The sequence below is a fragment of the Scyliorhinus torazame genome, chromosome 13 (genome assembly GCF_047496885.1).
Source record: "Scyliorhinus torazame isolate Kashiwa2021f chromosome 13, sScyTor2.1, whole genome shotgun sequence".
Taxonomy (NCBI): Eukaryota; Metazoa; Chordata; class Chondrichthyes; order Carcharhiniformes; family Scyliorhinidae; genus Scyliorhinus; species Scyliorhinus torazame.
This window is the reverse complement of record NC_092719.1, coordinates 225,976,103-225,989,200: the sequence shown is the minus strand read 5'-3', so window position 1 is coordinate 225,989,200 and position 13,098 is coordinate 225,976,103. Positions and strand designations below refer to the sequence as shown.

Genomic DNA, 13,098 nt, shown 5'->3' with positions numbered 1-13,098 from the left:
GGTAAAGAATTCCACCGAAACACTCCCGTCTGAGAGAAGAAATTCCTCCTCATCTCTGTCTTACTGACCTGATCAATACTACACCCCTGTATGCTTCACCTGCTGCCCGTGTCTATGAATTCACACAGTGAACCTTGTGTTCCCCTATTATGTATTTTCTTTTTCTTTTCTTTTCTTTTTATGTACAAAATGACCTGTAATACTTTTCACTCGACTTCAGTACATGTGACAATAAATCAAATCAAATAAACAATTTCAATCCAAATGGGTGACCCCTCACGCTGAGATTATGCCGTCAGGTCCGAGACTCTCCCACAAGAGGATACAACCTCTCAGCATCGACCCTGTCAAACCCCCTGAGAATCCGAATGTCTCAATAAGGTCACCTCTCATTCTTCTAAACTCTGTATCTAACCCCGTGCTGTCCCTGTCCTGGGAGTGTTTGATGGGGACAGTGTAGAGGGAGCTTTACTCTGTATCTAACCCCGTGCTGTACCTGTCCTGGGAGTGTTTGATGGGGACAGTGTAGAGGGAGCTTTACTCTGTATCTAACCCCGTGCTGTACCTGTCCTGGGAGTGTTTGACGGGGACAGTGTAGAGGGAGCTTTACTCTGTATCTAACCCCGTGTTGTACCTGTCCTGGGAGTGTTTGATGGGGACAGTGTAGAGGGAGCATTACTCTGTATCTAACCCCGTGCTGTACCTGTCCTGGGAGTGTTTGATGGGGACAGTGTAGAGGGAGCTTTACTCTGTATCTAACCCCGTGCTGTCCCTACCCTGGGAGTGTTTGATGGGGACAGTGTAGAGGGAGCTTTACTCTGTATCTAACCCCGTGCTGTACCTGTCCTGGGAGTGTTTGATGGGGACAGTGTAGAGGGAGCTTTACTCTGTGTCTAACCCCTTGCTGTACCTGTCCTGGGAGTGTTTGATGGGGACAGTGTAGAGGGAGCTTTACTCTGTATCTAACCCCGTGCTGTACCTGTCCTGGGAGTGTTTGATGGGGACAGTGTAGATGGAGCTTTACTCTGTATCTAACGCCGTGCTGTACCTGTCCTGGGAGTGTTTGATGGGGACAGTGTAGAGGGAGCTTTACTCTGTATCTAACCCCGTGCTGCACCTGTCCTGGGAGTGTTTGATGAGGACAGTGTAGAGGGAGCTTTACTCTGTATCTAACCCTGAGCCGTACCTGTCCTGGGAGTGTTTGACGGGGACAGTGTAGAGGGAGATTTACTCTGTATCTAACCCCGTGCTGTACCTGCACTGGAAGGTGTATTGGTGGGGTTTGCAAATGGAGGGGGCAGCTCTGCTGATGTTAAAATTCTGAAGCCCCTTTGAGTTGCTCATTAAGTATTTGAGGATTGTAAGGGGATGTAAGATGGAGCTAGGAGGTGGTTCACACTTTGCTTCATTGCAAATACACCCAGTTGTCTGGGAAGATTAGCTGCCTGAGAGGTTTATTGAGTTCAGTCTACGTCACAACTGACAACTGTCACGAGGGTATCAGTTGACAGGGATTAAGCTGACGTCAGGGCAATGCCAGATCTCTCACAGCCCCCACAGCAAACTGTCGGCAATGTGTGTTCCCGATCTCAATCCCACAGCCTCTATCCTGACTCCTGACTCTGGGTCCAGGTCCCTCCATACCGCTCTGACACTCCTGTAACTCATTCCTGTTAGGCCATGCTCGTGGGTATCTGCCCAAATAGAAGAATGTTCCGAGTTAGGGGAGAAACAGGAGAATGGAACAATGTGTTCAAACTGAGAGCAGGCCCTGGCACGAGGGCCAAATAGCCTCCTTCTGTGCTCTGATTTTGTAAAATCTCATGGTGTGTTTGTGTGTCACATTCTGTCTGTTACTCTTGTGGAACGTGTTGTGGGGCATGCTGGGATATATTGGGATGTGTTGCGGGATGTGTTGGGATGTGTTCTGGGATCTGTTGCGGGATGTTTTGGGAGGTGTTGGGATGTGTTGGGGTGTGTTGTGGGATGTGTTGCGGGGAGTGTTGGGGTGTGTTGTGGGATGTGTTGTGGGATCTGTTGTGGGATGTGTTGTGGGATGTGTTGCGGGGAGTGTTGGGATATGCTAGGATGTGTTGGGATGTGTTGCGGGATGAGTTGGGATGTGTTGTGGGATGTGTTGCGGGGAGTGTTGCGGGATGTGTTGCGGGATGTTTTGGGATGTGTTGGGATGTGTTGTGGGATGTGTTGTGGGATGTGTTGCGGGATGTGTTGGGATGTGTTGTGGGATATGTTGCGGGGAGTGTTGCGGGGAGTGTTGCGGGATGTGTTGCGGGATGTTTTGGGATGTGTTGGGATGTGTTGTGGGATGTGTTGCGGGGTGTGTTGGGATGCGTTGCAGGATGTGTTGCAGGATGTGTTGGGATATGCTAGGATGTGTTGGGATGTGTTGCGGGATGTGTTGCGGGATGTGTTGGGATGTGTTGCGGGGAGTGTTGGGGTGTGTTGTGGGATGTGTTGTGGGATGTGTTGTGGGATGTGTTGTGGGATGTGTTGCGGGGAGTGTTGGGATATGCTAGGATGTGTTGGGATGTGTTGCGGGATGAGTTGGGATGTGTTGTGGGATGTGTTGCGGGGAGTGTTGCGGGATGTGTTGCGGGATGTTTTGGGATGTGTTGTGGGATGTGTTGTGGGATGTGTTGCGGGATGTGTTGGGATGTGTTGTGGGATGTGTTGCGGGGAGTGTTGCGGGGAGTGTTGCGGGATGTGTTGCGGGATGTTTTGGGATGTGTTGGGATGTGTTGTGGGATGTGTTGCGGGGTGTGTTGGGATATGCTAGGATGTGTTGGGATGTGTTGCGGGATGTGTTGCGGGATGTGTTGGGATGTGTTGCGGGATGTGTTGGGATGTGTTGCGGGATGAGTTGGGATGTGTTGCAGGATGTGTTCTGGGATGTGTTGGGATGTGTTGCGGGATGTTTTGAGATGTGTTGGGATGTGTTGCGGGGTGTGTTGGGATGTGTTGTGGGATGTGTTGTGGGATGTGATGGGATGTGTTGTGGGATGTGTTGCGGGGTGTGTTGGGATGTGTTGTGGGATGTGTTGTGGGATCTGTTGCGGGATGTGTTGCGGGATGTTTTGGGATGTGTTGGGATGTGTTGTGGGATGTGTTGCAGGATGTGTTGGGATGTGTTGCGGGATGAGTTGCGGGATGTGTTGTGGGATGTGTTGCGGGGAGTGTTGCGGGGAGTGTTGCGGGATGTTTTGTGATGTGTTGGGATGTGTTGTGGGATGTGTTGCGGGGTGTGTTGGGATGTGTTGCAGGATGTGTTGCAGGATGTGTTGGGATATGCTAGGATGTGTTGCGGGATGTGTTGTGGGATGTGTTGCGGGATGTGTTGGGATGTGTTGCGGGATGTGTTGCAGGATGTGTTGGGATGTGTTGCGGGATGTTTTGAGATGTGTTGGGATGTGTTGTGGGATGTGTTGCGGGATGTGTTGGGATGTGTTGGGATGTGTTGTGGGATGTGTTGCGGGGTGTGTTGGGATGTGTTGTGGGATGTGTTGTGGGATCTGTTGCGGGATGTGTTGCGGGATGTTTTGGGATGTGTTGGGATGTGTTGTGGGATGTGTTGCGGGATGTGTTGGGATGTGTTGCAGGATGAGTTGGGATGTGTTGGGATGTGTTGTGGGATGTGTTGCGGGGTGTGTTGGGATGTGTTGCAGGATGTGTTGGGATGTGTTGCAGGATGTGTTGGGATGTGTTGCGGGATGTTTTGGGATGTGTTGTTGGATGTGTTGCGGGGTGTGTTGGGATGTGTTGCAGGATGTGTTGCAGGATGTGTTGCAGGATGTGTTGGGATATGCTAGGATGTGTTGGGATGTGTTGCGGGATGTGTTGGGATGTGTTGCGGGATGTGTTGCAGGATGTGTTGGGATGTGTTGCGGGATGTTTTGAGATGTGTTGGGATGTGTTGTGGGATGAGTTGCGGGATGTGTTGGGATGTGTTGTGGGATCTGTTACGGGATGTGTTGCGGGATGTGTTGCGGGGTGTGTTGGGATGTGTTGCAGGATGTGTTGCAGGATGTGTTGGGATATGCTAGGATGTGTTGCGGGACGGGATGTGTTGCGGGATGTGTTGTGGGATGTGTTGGGATGTGTTGCGGGATGTGTTGGGATGTGTTGCGGGATGAGTTGGGATGTGTTGCAGGATGTGTTGGGATGTGTTGCAGGATGTGTTGGGATGTGTTGCGGGATGTTTTGGGATGTGTTGTGGGATGTGTTGCGGGGTGTGTTGGGATGTGTTGCAGGATGTGTTGCAGGATGTGTTGCAGGATGTGTTGCAGGATGTGTTGGGATATGCTAGGATGTGTTGGGATGTGTTGCGGGATGTGTTGGGATGTGTTGCGGGATGTGTTGTGGGATGTGTTGGGATGTGTTGGGATATTTTGCGGGATGAGTTGGGATGTGTTGCAGGATGTGTTCTGGGATGTGTTGGGATGTCTTGCGGGATGTGTTGTGGGATGTGTTGGGATGTGTTGTGGGATGTGTTGCGGGATGTGTTGCGGGATGTGTTGCGGGATGTGTTGCGAGATGTGTTGCGGGATGTGTTGCGGGATGTGTTGCGGGATGAGTTGGGATGTGTTGCAGGATGTGTTGGGATGTGTTGCGGGATGTTTTGGGATGTGTTGTGGGATGTGTTGCGGGGTGTGTTGGGATGTGTTGCAGGATGTGTTGCAGGATGTGTTGCAGGATGTGTTGGGATATGCTAGGCTGTGTTGGGATGTGTTGCGGGATGTGTTGGGATGTGTTGCGGGATGTGTTGTGGGATGTGTTGGGATGTGTTGGGATATTTTGCGGGATGAGTTGGGATGTGTTGCAGGATGTGTTGGGATATGTTGCGGGATGTGTTGTGGGATGTGTTGTGGGATGTGTTGCGATATGTTGCGGGATGTGTTTTGGGATGTGTTTTGGGATGTGTTGCGGGATGTGTTGCGGGATGTGTTGCGGGATGTGTTGCTGGATGTGTTGGAGTGTGTTGCAGGATGTGTTGCGGGATATGTTGCGGGGTGTGTTTTGGGATGTGTTGCGGGATGTGTTGCGGGATATGTTGCGGGGTGTGTTTTGGGATGTGTTGCGGGATGTGTTTTGGGATGTGTTGGGGTGTTTTGGGATGTGTTGCGGGATATGTTGCGGGGTGTGTTTTGGGATGTGTTGGGGTGTTTTGGGATGTGTTGGGGTGTTTTGGGATGTGTTGGGGTGTTTTGGGATGTGTTGTGGGATGTGTTGGGATGTGTTGGGGATGTGTTGGGATGTGTTGGGGATGTGTTGGGGATGTGTTGGGGATGTGTTGGGGATGTGTTTTGGGATGTGTTGCGGGATGTGTTGGGATGTGTTGGGGATGTGTTGGGGATGTGTTGGGATGTGTTGGGATGTGTTGCGGGATGTGTTGGCATGTGTTGGGATGTGTTGCGGGGTGTGTTGGGATGTGTTGTGGGATGTGTTGGGATGTGTTGGGATGTGTTGCGGGGTGTGTTGGGATGTGTTGTGGGATGTGTTGGGATGTGTTGAGATGTGTTGGGATCCCACCCCATAGGTCATGTGTGGGATATTTGAGTCGGAAAAACCCATCTGGTTCACTAATGTGCCTGAGTGAAGGATATCTCGTCCTTACCCGGTCTGTTCTACACGTGACTCCAGGCGCACAGCAACATGGCTGTCTCTTCAGTGCCCCCCTCTGAAATGGCCGAGGCATCCACTCAGTTGTGTTCAACTGCTAAAAACGGATCAAAAAGGAATGAAACCGGACAGTCTACCCGACATCGACGCAGGCATCAAAAACAACAACAACAAACCCTATCAACACGTCAAAGACCCCCTCACTAACATCTGGGGGCTTGTGCCAAAGTTGGGGGAGCTGTGTCACAGACTAGTCCAGCAACAGCCTGACATAGTCACACTCGCAGAATCATACCTTACAGACACTGTCCCCGACACCCCGATCACCACTCACAGAATCATACCTTACAGTCACTGTCCCCGACACCCCGGTCACCACTCACAGAATCATACCTTACAGACACTGTCCCCGACACCCCGATCACCACTCACAGAATCATACCTTACAGACACTGTCCCCGACACCCCGGTCACCACTCACAGAATCATACCTTACAGACACTGTCCCCGACACCCCGATCACCATTCACAGAATCATACCTTACAGACACTGTCCCCGACACCCCGATCACCACTCACAGAATCATACCTTACAGACACTGTCCCCGACACCCCGATCACCACTCACAGAATCACACCTTACAGACACTGTCCCAGACACCCCGATCACCACTCACAGAATCATACCTTACAGACACTGTCCCCGACACCCCGATCACCACTCACAGAATCATACCTTACAGACACTGTCCCCGACACCCCGATCACCACTCACAGAATCATACCTTACAGACACTGTCCCCGACACCCCGATCACCATTCACAGAATCATACCTTACAGACACTGTCCCCGACACCCCGATCACCACTCACAGAATCATACCTTACAGACACTGTCCCCGACACCCCGATCACCATTCACAGAATCATACCTTACAGACACTGTCCCCGACACCCCGATCACCACTCACAGAATCATACCTTACAGACAATGTCCCCGACACCCCGATCACCACTCACAGAATCATACCTTACAGACACTGTCCCCGACACCCCGATCACCACTCACAGAATCATACCTTACAGACACTGTCCCCGACACCCCGATCACCTTTCACAGAATCATACCTTACAGACACTGTCCCCGACACCCCGATCACCATTCACAGAATCATACCTTACAGACAATGTCCCCGACACCTCGATCACCATTCACAGAATCATACCTTACAGACACTGTCCCCGACACCCCGATCACCATTCACAGAATCATACCTTACAGACACTGTCCCCGACACCCCGATCACCACTCACAGAATCATACCTTACAGACACTGTCCCCGACACCACTATCACCACTCACAGAATCATACCTTACAGACACTGTCCCCGACACCCCGATCACCACTCACAGAATCATACCTTACAGACACTGTCCCCGACACCCCGATCACCACTCACAGAATCATACCTTACAGACACTGTCCCCGACACCACTATCACCACTCACAGAATCACACCTTGCAGACAATGTCCCAGACACCCCGATCACCACTCACAGAATCATACCTTACAGACACTGTCCCCGACACCCCGATCACCATTCACAGAATCATACCTTACAGTCACTGTCCCCGACACCCCGATCACCACTCACAGAATCACACCTTACAGACACTGTCCCCGACACCCCGATCACCACTCACAGAATCATACCTTACAGACACTGTCCCCGACACCCCGATCACCACTCACAGAATCATACCTTACAGTCACTGTCCCCGACACCCCGATCACCACTCACAGAATCATACCTTACAGACACTGTCCCCGACACCCCGATCACCACTCACAGAATCACACCTTACAGACACTGTCCCCGACACCCCGATCACCACTCACAGAATCATACCTTACAGTCACTGTCCCCGACACCCCGATCACCACTCACAGAATCATACCTTACAGACACTGTCCCCGACACCCCGATCACCATTCACAGAATCACACCTTACAGACACTGTCCCCGACACCCCGATCACCATTCACAGAATCATACCTTACAGACACTGTCCCCGACACCCCGATCTCCACTCACAGAATCATACCTTACAGACACTGTCCCCGACACCCCGATCTCCACTCACAGAATCATACCTTACAGACACTGTCCCCGACACCCCGATCACCACTCACAGAATCATACCTTACAGACACTGTCCCCGACACCCCGATCACCATTCACAGAATCATACCTTACAGACACTGTCCCCGACACCCCGATCACCACTCACAGAATCATACCTTACAGACACTGTCCCCGACACCCCGATCTCCACTCACAGAATCATACCTTACAGTCACTGTCCCCGACACCCCGATCACCATTCACAGAATCGTACCTTACAGACACTGTCCCCGACACCCCGATCACCACTCACAGAATCATACCTTACAGTCACTGTCCCCGACACCCCGATCACCACTCACAGAATCATACCTTACAGACACTGTCCCCGACACCCCGATCACCATTCACAGAATCATACCTTACAGACACTGTCCCCGACACCCCGATCACCACTCACAGAATCATACCTTACAGTCACTGTCCCCGACACCCCGATCACCACTCACAGAATCATACCTTACAGACACTGTCCCCGACACCCCGATCACCATTCACAGAATCATACCTTACAGTCACTGTCCCCGACACCCCGATCACCACTCACAGAATCATACCTTACAGGCACTGTCCCCGACACCCCGATCACCATTCACAGAATCATACCTTACAGTCACTGTCCCCGACACCCCGATCACCATTCACAGAATCATACCTTACAGTCACTGTCCCCGACACCCCGATCACCACTCACAAAATCACACCTTACAGACACTGTCCCAGACACCCCGATCACCACTCACAGAATCATACCTTACAGACACTGTCCCAGACACCCCGATCACCACTCACAGAATCATACCTTACAGACACTGTCCCCGACACCCCGATCACCACTCACAGAATCATACCTTACAGACACTGTCCCCGACACCCCGATCACCACTCACAGAATCACACCTTACAGACACTGTCCCCGACACCCCGATCACCATTCACAGAATCATACCTTACAGACACTGTCCCCGACACCCCGATCACCATTCACAGAATCACACCTTACAGTCACTGTCCCCGACACCCCGATCACCATTCACAGAATCACACCTGACAGACACTGTCCCCGACACCCCGATCACCACTCACAGAATCATACCTTACAGTCACTGTCCCCGACACCCCGATCACCACTCACAGAATCATACCTTACAGACACTGTCCCCGACACCCCGATCACCACTCACAGAATCATACCTTACAGACACTGTCCCCGACACCCCGATCACCACTCACAGAATCATACCTTACAGTCACTGTCCCCGACACCCCGATCACCACTCACAGAATCATACCTTACAGTCACTGTCCCCGACACCCCGATCACCACTCACAGAATCATACCTTACAGTCACTGTCCCCGACACCCCGATCACCACTCACAGAATCATACCTTACAGTCAATGTCCCCGACACCCCGATCACCACTCACAGAATCATACCTTACAGTCACTGTCCCCGACACCCCGATCACCATTCACAGAATCATACCTTACAGACACTGTCCCCGACACCCCGATCACCACTCACAGAATCATACCTTACAGACACTGTCCCCGACACCCCGATCACCACTCACAGAATCATACCTTACAGACACTGTCCCCGACACCCCGATCACCACTCACAGAATCATACCTTACAGACACTGTCCCCGACACCCCGATCACCACTCACAGAATCACACCTTACAGACACTGTCCCCGACACCCCGATCACCACTCACAGAATCATACCTTACAGTCACTGTCCCAGACACCCCGATCACCACTCACAGAATCATACCTTACAGTCACTGTCCCCGACACCCCGATCACCACTCACAGAATCATACCTTACAGTCAATGTCCCCGACACCCCGATCACCACTCACAGAATCATACCTTACAGTCACTGTCCCCGACACCCCGATCACCATTCACAGAATCATACCTTACAGACACTGTCCCCGACACCCCGATCACCACTCACAGAATCATACCTTACAGACACTGTCCCCGACACCCCGATCACCACTCACAGAATCATACCTTACAGACACTGTCCCCGACACCCCGATCACCACTCACAGAATCACACCTTACAGACACTGTCCCCGACACCCCGATCACCACTCACAGAATCACACCTTACAGACACTGTCCCCGACACCCCGATCACCACTCACAGAATCACACCTTACAGACACTGTCCCCGACACCCCGATCACCACTCACAGAATCATACCTTACAGACACTGTCCCCGACACCCCGATCACCACTCACAGAATCATACCTTACAGACACTGTCCCCGACACCCCGATCACCACTCACAGAATCACACCTTACAGACACTGTCCCCGACACCCCGATCACCACTCACAGAATCACACCTTACAGACACTGTCCCCGACACCCCGATCACCACTCACAGAATCATACCTTACAGACACTGTCCCCGACACCCCGATCACCACTCACAGAATCATACCTTACAGTCACTGTCCCCGACACCCCGATCACCATTCACAGAATCACACCTTACAGACACTGTCCCCGACACCCCGATCACCATTCACAGAATCATACCTTACAGACACTGTCCCCGACACCCCGATCACCACTCACAGAATCATACCTTACAGTCACTGTCCCCGACACCCCGATCACCACTCACAGAATCACACCTTACAGACACTGTCCCCGACACCCCGATCACCATTCACAGAATCATACCTTACAGTCACTGTCCCCGACACCCCGATCACCACTCACAGAATCACACCTTACAGACACTGTCCCCGACACCCCGATCACCATTCACAGAATCATACCTTACAGACACTGTCCCCGACACCCCGATCACCACTCACAGAATCATACCTTACAGTCACTGTCCCCGACACCCCGATCACCACTCACAGAATCACACCTTACAGACACTGTCCCCGACACCCCGATCACCACTCACAGAATCATACCTTACAGACACTGTCCCCGACACCCCGATCACCATTCACAGAATCATACCTTACAGTCACTGTCCCCGACACCCCGATCACCACTCACAGAATCATACCTTACAGACACTGTCCCCGACACCCCGATCACCATTCACAGAATCACAACTTACAGTCACTGTCCCCGACACCCCGATCACCATTCACAGAATCATACCTTACAGACACTGTCCCCGACACCCCGATCACCACTCACAGAATCATACCTTACAGTCACTGTCCCCGACACCCCGATCACCACTCACAGAATCATACCTTACAGACACTGTCCCCGACACCCCGATCACCATTCACAGAATCACACCTTACAGACACTGTCCCAGACACCCCGATCACCATTCACAGAATCACACCTTACAGACACTGTCCCAGACACCCCGATCACCATTCACAGAATCATACCTTACAGACACTGTCCCCGACACCCCGATCACCATTCACAGAATCATACCTTACAGACACTGTCTCCGACACCCCGATCACCATTCACAGAATCATACCTTACAGACACTGTCCCCGACACCCCGATCACCATTCACAGAATCATACCTTACAGACACTGTCCCCGACACCCCGATCACCACTCACAGAATCATACCTTACAGACACTGTCCCCGACACCCCGATCACCATTCACAGAATCATACCTTACAGACACTGTCCCCGACACCCCGATCACCATTCACAGAATCATACCTTACAGACACTGTCCCCGACACCCCGATCACCACTCACAGAATCACACCTTACAGTCACTGTCCCAGACACCCCGATCACCACTCACAGAATCATACCTTACAGACACTGTCCCCGACACCCCGATCACCATTCACAGAATCATACCTTACAGACACTGTCCCCGACACCCCGATCACCATTCACAGAATCACACCTTACAGACACTGTCCCCGACACCCCGATCACCACTCACAGAATCACAACTTACAGTCACTGTCCCCGACACCCCGATCACCATTCACAGAATCATACCTTACAGACACTGTCCCCGACACCCCGATCACCATTCACAGAATCACACCTTACAGACAATGTCCCCGACACCCCGGTCACCATTCACAGAATCACACCTTACAGACACTGTCCCCGACACCCCGATCACCACTCACAGAATCATACCTTACAGACAATGTCCCCGACACCCCGATCACCACTCACAGAATCATACCTTACAGTCACTGTCCCCGACACCCCGATCACCACTCACAGAATCATACCTTACAGACACTGTCCCCGACACCCCGATCACCACTCACAGAATCATACCTTACAGACAATGTCCCAGACACCCCGATCACCACTCACAGAATCATACCTTACAGACACTGTCCCCGACACCCCGATCACCATTCACAGAATCACAACTTACAGTCACTGTCCCCGACACCCCGATCACCATTCACAGAATCATACCTTACAGACACTGTCCCCGACACCCCGATCACCATTCACAGAATCATACCTTACAGACACTGTCCCCGACACCCCGATCACCACTCACAGAATCATACCTTACAGACAATGTCCCAGACACCCCGATCACCATTCACAGAATCATACCTTACAGACACTGTCCCCGACACCCCGATCACCACTCACAGAATCATACCTTACAGACAATGTCCCAGACACCCCGATCACCATTCACAGAATCATACCTTACAGACACTGTCCCCGACACCCCGATCACCATTCACAGAATCATACCTTACAGACACTGTCCCCGACACCCCGATCACCACTCACAGAATCATACCTTACAGTCACTGTCCCCGACACCCCGATCACCACTCACAGAATCATACCTTACAGACACTGTCCCCGACACCCCGATCACCACTCACAGAATCATACCTTACAGTCACTGTCCCCGACACCCCGATCACCTTTCACAGAATCATACCTTACAGACACTGTCCCCGACACCCCGATCACCACTCACAGAATCATACCTTACAGACACTGTCCCCGACACCCCGATCACCATTCACAGAATCATACCTTACAGACAATGTCCCAGACACCCCGATCACCATTCACAGAATCATACCTTACAGACACTGTCCCCGACACCCCGATCACCACTCACAGAATCATACCTTACAGTCACTGTCCCCGACACCCCGATCACCTTTCACAGAATCATACCTTACAGACACTGTCCCCGACACCCCGATCACCACTCACAGAATCATACCTTACAGACACTGTCCCCGACACCCCGATCACCATTCACAGAATCATACCTTACAGACACT

General features: G+C 51.8%; 1 protein-coding gene across 3 annotated transcripts in view; it reads right to left on the bottom strand.

Moving 5' to 3' along the window:
* Positions 1–13,098, bottom strand: part of LOC140388646 (sodium- and chloride-dependent creatine transporter 1-like) — a 270,017-nt gene that overhangs the window by 130,843 nt on the left and 126,076 nt on the right. Inside the window, exon 2 of one of the 3 annotated variants that reach the window (XM_072473116.1) lies at positions 5,633–5,734. The exons of the other annotated variants lie outside the window; for them this stretch is intronic. The gene's annotated coding sequence lies outside the window, so the exon portion shown is untranslated. The remainder of the gene's footprint in view (positions 1–5,632; positions 5,735–13,098) is intronic. 3 annotated transcript variants of the gene reach the window in all.